General features: G+C 39.7%; 1 pseudogene; it reads left to right on the top strand.

Annotated features, from left to right (window-relative positions):
• Positions 1-2554: 2554 nt before the first annotated feature.
• LOC110509347 lies at positions 2555-8913 on the top strand (annotated as a pseudogene).
• Positions 8914-9695: the final 782 nt, after the last annotated feature.

The raw sequence follows: 9695 nt of genomic DNA, 5'->3' as shown, positions 1-9695 counted from the left end.
CCCGTAAACCATGCCTCCCCTCTTTCTATTAGCTTTTTATAGACACTTCATTTTATTAACTAAATTGTGTCCTGAAAAGTGCAAAGTAGGCAAGGGATAAAATACACAGTCCTGTTTACCTATTAGAGTTTCTGCAGTCCACACGTGTTATGGAACGAACAATGGCAGTATGAGATGACAGGTAGCCTAGCAGTTAGAGCTTTGGGCCAGTGATCGAAAGGTTATATATCCTAGCCGACAAGGTGAAAAATCTTTTGAGCTGCTCTTGGCCCTTTGAGCAACGCACTTAATCCAAATTTCTTCAGGTAGACTCTGGCTTTGACCCCACTGGGATATGTATAATACGTATATGTGTGATGTAGGAAAAACATAAGCAACCACAAACATTTTTGCTTGTAACCGTTGGGCAAGTAACCAAAAGGTTGCTGGTTCAAATCCTGGTGCTGACAAGATGAAAAAAATATGTCACTGTGCCCTTGAGCAAGGCATTAAACCCCAATTGCTCCAGGGGTGGTGGACAATGGGGACCCTGGCTGTGACCCCACTCTCTTTTGGTATCTCTGGGGGAGTTGGGATATGCAAGAAAGACATTTCCACTACACAATTATGTGTAACAAGACAAATGTAAGCACCCCCCAAATTATTATCATCATCTTAGGTACATTTTGTGGGGCCGTAATTGGATGACTTTTATTTTGATGATTTTTATTTTGATAGCGGATGCTGTTGAACCGGGACTGACCACAGGCACAACAGTCTCTTGCACTGACTCCCTGCATTTTACACACATGCACTCCCTCACATAAGCACGAACACACACACACCACATGAATGCTGCAACTGGACACCTATTTATTTTACAAAACTATGTCTATTTAATATCGCACAATCTATTACACAATTCCCTGGCACGTGTAAATATCTTAAATTCGTTTGAGTGCCATCTGGTATTATATTTGAGCTCATTTTAATCCTATTTCTATCCATTGAGCTTTAATTTTTTGTACTCTTTTATTCACTTAATTAGTCTACTACTCTACTGTTGCTGCATTGTCAAGAGGTAAAGATGCAAGTAAGCATTTCGTTGCACTGTGTATTCTACATATATCATATATGATTAATAATCCATCTTGAACTTGAACTGTTGCTTTGGCTATACATCGCAGGGGTTGCTGGGATAGCCCTTCAGTCTAGAGTTTGGTGCCATAGCTCTGCTGATTTTATTTCTCTTTATGTTTAATTTGTCCCCTGAAGTTGAGTGGTTGCTCTAATCAAACCATGATCTATATCGGAGTGCATTTACCCTGCCTGGGCTTATATTGGGTGGCAGCTGGCTGTTCTTTCAAGAATGAAAGCTAACAAACTATCACCACTGGTGATCTAGACGCTAGACTAGAGACTTGTGAAGGCTCTATAGAGTTAGATAGAGGACTTTAGATTAATAAAACCTATTCTGGCATAAACGTCGCCATTGAGGGCTTCAAAAATTGTAAAGTAGTTAAGTGGGTGGGACTTCCTTTGGGTTAAGGCAGGATCACATGATTCCATCCGGGTCATTAGGAGGGATTAGCCAATTAATTATACTAGTCAGCAAACACTAGGCACTCTTTTAGTTTATTTGCCAAATCAGAAGTAGTACAAAATTGACTAATTCGACATAGTGGGACAAAAACAAACATGATATCTGTGTAATTCTCTGTGAGGGTCCTGCATGAGAAAAATGTATTGACTAGAAACTGCCACGTGATGTCGCAAGTGTGCCTCTGCACTTCATTGCGGTGTGAGTTCATGCACTTAAATACTCGTCTTGGCAAGATTCAGTATATTAGTGTCGTTTACAAATCTTACATCCATTGTTTTACTGTTATTGTAACACAAAATAACTTCATTGTATTTGTTTTATTCAAAATAATATTTTCATTATTTTCAACGCACTGATCCATTAATATACATATTTATGACAGTTTGGATAGAGTAGACCTACTGTCTGACAAAAGTTATGAGAAACAAATCTAAGCTATGTCAGTAACTGATGGACAGGTACACCAAATACAGTCCAGTGCAAACAAGACTGTGTAAACATGAATAATCGGAGACTGGTTTGGTGTGTGTATCTATGGAGGAGCTGGTGTCTAGTTTTGCTTATTTAAATCTTAAATCACCCAAGACAATGTATTGCCAATTTTATTTACACAACACAGAGAATGTAACGACTACTGTAAATCTTGTAAATCAAATATTACAAGTTGTAGGCTAATGTGTTAAACTTTTGGATTGGATTTATTTTTATTTCTCTAATCGATTTTAATAGCTGTAAAGTATTCTGTAATTGGTGAAATTACCTTTGTTCCTTCCAATTTGAAAACCATTATATGCCAAACAAAATATAATCACGTGGGAGACATGATGTTCAATAATTATTTCAATTTATTTGTGAACTGTTTGAAACTTAAAATCGTTTGTAACAGTTTGAGGAGCTGTGTCTACGTTCATATGTGTTTTTCTACGCAAATTTCCACCTGTGAGTGGGGCTCTCATTGGTTGAAACCACAGTCAGATTCCACCACAACACTATCTGATTGAAAATCAGGGAGGGGAGGAAAAGAAAAGAGCAAAAAGTGCGATGTCTTACAGTGGTTTGGATTCTGAGTTTTGCGAAAGGATTTTAGGAAATATTTACAGTATATATACAGTAATATACAGTAATACGACCACTATCCTACCTAGCCTACTTGTTATGAACTAACGGTAAGTGCAGCAAGTGCATATTATTATAACGATTTTTTTCCTGTAGCATATCATTTATGTACATTTGTATTGATAATTCGAAAAAATAAAATTACGATAGATTAATTTAGGTTATAAATAAATTAATGCATTTTACAATTAGCCTATCCAAGTCAGTAATGTATTATTATTATTTAAACATCACAAGCCTATCTATCACATGCTTTTATTTCAGTCTTTTACAGCGTTATTTCATGATAAGCCTACATACTTAAATAGGTAACTCAAATACTGATTGATCATTCTGTTGTATTCGACTTGACAGCATATTTATTTGTGGCATATTCTGGGAATGAGTTGGTATCGCTTGGTAATTTAAATGTACAATTCATGTAGGACTACAGTTTATTTAGCCTACATTTAAAACATTCGTGTCAGCATAAAGTCAAACAACCTACCTAAACATATAATAATTTATTTAGCCCATTGTTTCCCTCGCTCAAACTCGCTCCTTCAAAATGTTTATATCAGCCCACCTAAAAATTGTGAAAGTTCACAGACTCGTAAACTGCATTATAACATGTTAGGCCTAGGCCTTCATAATACCTCAAATATTTGGAGTTGCCTATAAGCATTTGCCATAATTATTTTTTCCAACAGCGTTGTCATGCCACGATCCTTTTTGGTGAAAAACAAGAGGTGCTCATCTTATAATGTGCACCAATCTTACGAAGATGAAGCCGAACCGAGGGACCCTGCATTTACAGGTTAGTTAGAATGCCAAGATTATCATGGAGACACATCAATACCTTTACACGTGTATTTTGAGAAGTGTATAATTATTTGCCAGTTATTTCATGCATTGCCACAGTTTATAATTCATCAATTGACAATGACAAGTTTACATTTCCTTTACTCACATGTGCATCACAGACATCAGTATTTTTTTTAAATTATCTGCACCACTATAGGCTATTGCAAAAAAATGAAAAACAAATTACATTTATTTGACTTGAGGAAAATGAATCCATAATTATGAGTTGCAGCATGCAGTGGGACTTATATAAATGTATGTTTCATTAACATCATCATAGAAAATACATAAAATTGAGGACAGAGGCGAAGTATCGTCCAATTGAAACTGAGCGGTTAGGGCTGGTTTCACGGATATGCAAAATATACATTATTCTGAAGAATAGCCGTCAGAGTTTGCACTGTACATGTAACTGCCAAAATAAAGGAAACACAACATAAAGCGTTTTAATAGTGCGTTGGGCCACCACGAACCGCCAGAACAGCTTCAATGCGCCTTGGCATAGATGGTACACGTGTCTGGATCTCTATTGGAGGGATGCGACACCATTCCTTCACGAGAAATAACATAATTTTGTATTTTGTTTGTTGGTCTGTCTCAGGCGCCACTTCAGAATCTCCCATAGTGTTCCATTAGCTTGAGATCTGGCAACACACACACACACTTTAAACCCTTTGAGACCCCTGTTTCAAAGTCACTTGCCGTGTCCGAATACCCATACTAGTGTACTATATTGAAGAAAAAATATAAACGCAACATTTTCAAATGTTTTACTGAGTTTGTTAGTGTTCAAATACTGGAGAGTTGAGACCAAATCACGGACGCTGGACAGAGTGGATTTCAGTTGTAACGAAAGACAGTTTTAATGAGTCAGAGATATCTTGTCCCGCAGTTTTACGTGCACGGACCTAGTTCACATAACTCGGCAAGGAGCCAGGTGAAAAAGAGGCCTATACAATGGTTACATACATTTTTATACATAGAATAAAGTAGGTGGAGTCTTGTCGTTTCGGTCTTCTTGACTGGTCGGAGGGTTGGAGGCGGGCCTTGCTCTAGCCAGAGCGGGCCCCATTGGTGCACAGCAAAAGTTCTTTGCTCTTGGGACCGGCCAGTTAGAGGGAGATGAGATGTGTGTTTATATAAGGAAGAGGGGGTCAGTCTTATGGCTGGGTGTATGTGTTCTTACGACGGAATGTCTTTGTTTATATGAGCTATGTGTATGAATATTTATATAACAAATTACAGTTCATATAAGGAAATCAGTTCATTGAAATAATTTTCTAAATTTCGCACACTATAAAATTATTTTATTTTGCATACTATTTAGTATGCTAGTATGGTTATTAGGACATGACCACTGAGATGTCTTCTTCTAGCCATGATTGCCAACATAATGGGAAACTGGGAATTTGTATACATGAACGTAAGCATAATGGGATGTTTTAATTGCTCAATTAACTCCGGAACCACAGCCACATCTGTGTGGAAGAACCTGTTTTTAATATACCTTCTATCCATCACTTACTCAAGTGGTTCCTTTATTTTCGCAGTTACCTGTACATTTATGTACATTTTCACAGATAAACGTTTTTCATATAAAACATTTTATTGTATTACTTTTTAACTCTCCATTGTTGGAAAAGGGCTCCATGCCTGTTGTATTCGGTCCATGTGACAAAAAAAATACATTATATTTGATTTGATCTTGTCAGAACCAAAAAGTCCAGAGTCTCCAGTCAGGCCTCAGTCACTGGGTCAGCCCACTCATCCCGACCCTATTCTTACATGAAAAATGAACAGGAGCCTGAACGGCCAGTCCCCTTTCACCCTAACCCAACAGGACAACCTGTTACCCGTGCTCCACCACCATACTACTTATCAGGTGAGAGACCCTCCAACTGGGCTGGGATGTTGTGAAGAGACAAAAATCGTTGGGAATATAATATAATAGAACCTTATTGGTCCTAAATGGGACAACATATGATTCGGAATGTTTTTTCAGAGGAAGTGTTCATTGAGTCAATTTTCTTATTACTTCTACCCTCAGAGGCTCACATGGCAGAGCTCCCTGCATACTACAAGCCCTCCTACACCTGGGACTCTGTACCTATGACCTTTGTCCGATGGGTTTCCCCCACTCCCTCCTGCAGCACTCCAGCAGCCTGTTTGGGGCTAAAGTCAGCCAAAGCCCTGAACCCCAGCAACCTCTGGACTGCAGCACACACTACTACCCCACCTCGGGAACTTATCACTGCATCACCTGTGACAAGGTACAGTGCCTTGCGAAAGTATTCGGCCCCCTTGAACTTTGCGACCTTTTGCCACATTTCAGGCTTCAAACATAAAGATATAAAACTGTATTTTTTTGTGAAGAATCAACAACAAGTGGGACACAATCATGAAGTGGAACGACATTTATTGGATATTTCAAACTTTTTTAACAAATCAAAAACTGAAAAATTGGGCGTGCAAAATTATTCAGCCCCCTTAAGTTAATACTTTGTAGCGCCACCTTTTGCTGCGATTACAGCTGTAAGTCGCTTGGGGTATGTCTCTATCAGTTTTGCACATCGAGAGACTGACATTTTTTCCCATTCCTCCTTGCAAAACAGCTCGAGCTCAGTGAGGTTGGATGGAGAGCATTTGTGAACAGCAGTTTTCAGTTCTTTCCACAGATTCTTGATTGGATTCAGGTCTGGACTTTGACTTGGCCATTCTAACACCTGGATATGTTTATTTTTGGACGGCTCTGACTTAGAATACGTGGACAACTACAAAATACTTAGGTGTCTGGTTAGACTGTAAACTCTCCTTCCAGACCCATATCAAACATCTCCAATCCAAAGTTAAATCTAGAATTGGCTTCCTATTTCGCAACAAAGCATCCTTCACTCATGCTGCCAAACATACCCTTGTAAAACTGACCATCCTACCAATCCTCGACTTTGGCGATGTCATTTACAAAATAGCCTCCAATACCCTACTCAACAAATTGGATGCAGTCTATCACAGTGCAATCCGTTTTGTCACCAAAGCCCCATATACTACCCACCATTGCGACCTGTACGCTCTCGTTGGCTGGCCCTCGCTTCATACTCGTCGCCAAACCCACTGGCTCCATGTCATCAACAAGACCCTGCTAGGTAAAGTTCCCCCTTATCTCAGCTCGCTGGTCACCATTGCATCTCCCACCTGTAGCACACGCTCCAGCAGGTATATCTCTCTAGTCACCCCCAAAACCAATTCTTTCTTTGGCCGCCTCTCCTTCCAGTTCTCTGCTGCCAATGACTGGAACGAACTACAAAAATCTCTGAAACTGGAAACACTTATCTCCCTCACTGGCTTTAAGCACCAACTGTCAGAGCAGCTCACAGATTACTGCACCTGTACATAGCCCACCTATAATTTAGCCCAAACAACTACCTCTTTCCCTACTGTATTTTATTTATTTATTTATTTTGCTCCTTTGCACCCCCATTATTTTTATTTCTACTTTGCACATTCTCCCATTGCAAATCTACCATTCCAGTGTTTTACTTGCTATATTGTATCTACTTTGCCACCATGGCCTTTTTGCCTTTACCTCCCTTATCTCACCTCATTTGCTCACATCGTATATAGACTTGTTTATACTGTATTATTGACTGTATGTTTGTTTTACTCCATGTGTAACTCTGTGTCGTTGTATGTGTCGAACTGCTTTGCTTTATCTTGGCCAGGTCGCAATTGTAAATGAGAACTTGTTCTCAACTTGCCTACCTGGTTAAATAAAGGTGAAATAAAAATAAAATAAATAAATAAATAAAAGACTACACATTGACATTGTGACTTCATGGTAAGCTCCTCCTAGCCCTGTCCTCCTCTGCCACGGCAGGTGTTCTCAACCCCTCATGGTTTGGAGGTGCATGTCAGACGCTCCCACAGCGGGACCAGACCATTCGGCTGCAGCATCTGCAGGAAAACCTTTGGTCATGCTGTCAGTCTGGAGCAACACATGAACGTTCACTCACAGGTACCCACAATGCACAGTCTCCTGTTGGAGATGGTTAAGGAGACAAGACAGACAACCAGAGATGTGTACTCTGGCACATTGTCCAAATTGCCCTAAGTTATGTGTATACTTCCATAGAAAAGTAGCCTAAGGTACATACTTTCATGACAATGATATTTTAGAGGAGATGATAAATTAAGTACATGTTTCCTTAAACAAAGAAAATACGTTTTGAATGCAAGATGTGTGGAAAGACATTCAAGCGCTCCTCCACCCTCTCTACTCATCCACTCCGACACCAGGCCCTACCCCTGTCAGTACTGTGGAAAGAGGTTCCACCAGAAGTCGGACATGAAGAAACACACCTACATCCACACAGGTGAGGAGACAAGAGCATCCACAGAGCATCAACGTTAGGGATCCAACCACTGATTTGATTGTACTGTAATTTCTCAGAAAACTAAAAAGCAATGTTAGTGATTGCCTCACACTGTATTTCTCTGCTTTCTAGGTGCTGTTAACATGAATGGTTTCCTAGAGTAATATAACTGCCGACGAATCAGAAAAATAAACTTAAACAAATGTCCATCTGATTTGCATATCTGGTTTTCCTACTTTGCCAAGGCCTCTGTGAAAGGAGCTCTGTGCAGGTGGAATATGTCTACAATGAATGTTTGACAAATCTTAACAATGGCACGATTCTTTCCTCCCAGTCACTGATACTGACTTTACAGCACAGATATATGCATAACATGTACAGATATATACTACATGTACAGCAAGAGCATCAATACAAAATGAAACTGTGATATTTGATTCTGATAGATTTGATAATGCCACTGTTTAAACATGTCTTTGTATGTGTCTATTTAGGTGAGAAGCCCCACAAATGCCAGGTGTGCGGCAAGGCATTTAGCCAGAGCTCCAACCTCATCACACACAGTCGTAAACACACAGGCTTTAAGTCCTTTGGCTGTGAGATCTGTGCCAAGGGCTTCCAACGCAAGGTGGACCTCCGCAGACACCATGAGAGCCAGCATGGCCTGAAGTGACGAGGTTGAGAACAATGGATAGAGAAGAAGAGGAAAGAGTGCCTTAGCAAAACAACATAGCAAAGAAAGGGAAAGAAAGACCAAACATGTGCCTTAGTGGTGAGCATCATGGTGCATCATGACACAAAATGGCCACTACGGACACAATCATTTTGTTTTACACATATCGTATTGAATCTTATCCTTCTTGTGAAAATACATTTTTAAGTCAATCAGAGCCAGCAGCTAACCAGCATAAATTGGACAAGGCAAATTATGAAGATATTTTTTTCATAAAGTATTTGCTATCACTTGAGGAACAGCCCTTTGGAATAAAATATAATTCAACTGATATCCTTTGGGTGCATTATGATGTTGTATACTTATGACAGAGGCCTTTAAAGTCAAATGTGAAGAGAGATAGGTCTCGTGAATTTGTTGCATAATGTATTTAAGAAAAAGCTTCATATGTTCACAAAGAGTGCGTTTGCCATTCATACTATAGTTATAAATGAATCTTGTGTCAAATAAAAGGAAGCAATGGTACGAATGAACAAATGCTCTCCAAATAACGGTGAGATTTTATTATAATCCTCGTAATCACTGTGGTTTGCGGAGAAAAGACAACTCGCACTCCGCCCATATTTAACATAATCATGCATTCACTGTCGTGTGACAAGTTGACGAACATTGTGAAGAAAAGGGCAAAAAACAGTCAAAAGGTCAAATGCAAGCAGCATGTTAGCTTAGTAAGATGAGATGGCTCATGGTAAAGCCTTTATGTGTGACCGTTTACTCATGGCGCAGATTGCATGCAGACTGTCTTCCAACTGGCTCTGTAGCAGTCCTCTGCAAGGCTGAGCTCATGTTGTCTGGGGCTGAAATCTCTAGCATGACCAGTCAGAGATCATTCCAATCTATACCTGGAAAACCATGCAAATCTCAAGTCCACCGGGTTTTCAAATGTCACACAGAGGAATGGACTGTCCATGCATGCCATCATGCTCACCAAAGAGCGGAGAGGGAGGATCAATCCCCCTAATCCTTCCATAATCTCAATCACTAATATACAAACTGCTTAGGCCTTCCCCATGTATGATGCAGTTCTTCACACCCGTAAGCAAAGGTCTGC

Source organism: Oncorhynchus mykiss, chromosome Y (assembly GCF_013265735.2).
Source record: "Oncorhynchus mykiss isolate Arlee chromosome Y, USDA_OmykA_1.1, whole genome shotgun sequence".
Classification (NCBI taxonomy): Eukaryota; Metazoa; Chordata; class Actinopteri; order Salmoniformes; family Salmonidae; genus Oncorhynchus; species Oncorhynchus mykiss.
Note: the sequence above shows the minus strand (reverse complement) of the source record. Positions and strands in the feature narration are given on the sequence as shown.